The 1083-nt window shown below is 34.0% G+C and overlaps 1 protein-coding gene across 1 annotated transcript in view; it reads left to right on the forward strand.

The window, feature by feature from the left end:
• Window positions 1–1083, forward strand: part of LOC103466811 (protein FAM3C-like) — an 8788-nt gene that overhangs the window by 6632 nt on the left and 1073 nt on the right. The gene's annotated exons all lie outside the window — the stretch shown is intronic.

The following is a 1083-nucleotide window of genomic DNA, read 5'->3' on the forward strand; positions in this document are numbered from 1 at the left end:
AGTTCAGTTTGTTTTTTTAAACATATTGAATCTGGTCTTAAACTTTAAATTGATGGTGAGTGAGTGCCAAATCGAGAGAGCAGTTTGAGATAAAAGCGGTTCTACAATAAGRAACCTTACATTCATCGCCTCTAGAAGCTGCTCTGGTGGATCTGCTGTCGCCCTGCAGTTACTAAAATAACCACAGAGAAGACGGGAATAAATTCTTGTTGAAGGAAAAACGGGAAGGACTGGAGGCACAAAGGCAACTCTAAAACATTCCAACCCAGTTAAGGAACAAACACAACAATTGTTTTGTTGAGGAAGAAGGTGGAAATCCATCGGATCTGATCGGATTGACCCCTCTGAACCCAAAATGGATCCAGAACTTTCAGTAGGAACCGTATAGTTCATCTAGAGAAGAACTGTTTCTGTTCTGGCCTGACAAAAAACTGCAAAAGCACAAAATCTTACCACCTATTTTCGGTCTAGTTTCTATTGAAAATATCTCATTACACTTGAAATAATACAAAACTAAGTTACAAGTAACTTTTTAGCAAGATATACCAGCTTGCTTTAAGTAATTAATTCCTTAATATAAATTTTAAAAAGTTCTAGTTCCACTGGCAGATTATTTCACTTATGACACGGGAAAAATGTCTTGATGAAAGTGAAATAATCTAACAGTGGACCCAGTTGTGTTTTGTCAATTTTAAGCAATTATTTACTTAAAATAAGCTCCTATATCTTGCTGAAGTTGTTAGTTTTGTCTTATTTCAAGTGCATTAAGAGTTTTACACTTTAAGATTTTGTGTTTTTGCAGTGAAGTTATACCACATCAACTATGAGTATTAAAATGTATCCACATATAAAACTTTTTGAGATGGATGAATTTAAATATGTCAATAAATGTTGCATTAATTTTCGTAAATAGAGTCCAACAGTCCAGTTCATGTGTGAGGCGATCCAAATCATTAACATGTGGATAACTGAGGTAAAAAAAAAAGCATTAAGTTCCCAACAATAAATTGACAAACAATTTTTCTTAAGGAATGAAGTTTAAACATATTTAGCATTGGTTTAAGAGCCTGAGACTGCAGAACA

This window comes from Poecilia reticulata, linkage group LG6, assembly GCF_000633615.1.
Source record: "Poecilia reticulata strain Guanapo linkage group LG6, Guppy_female_1.0+MT, whole genome shotgun sequence".
In the NCBI taxonomy this organism is placed as follows: domain Eukaryota; kingdom Metazoa; phylum Chordata; class Actinopteri; order Cyprinodontiformes; family Poeciliidae; genus Poecilia; species Poecilia reticulata.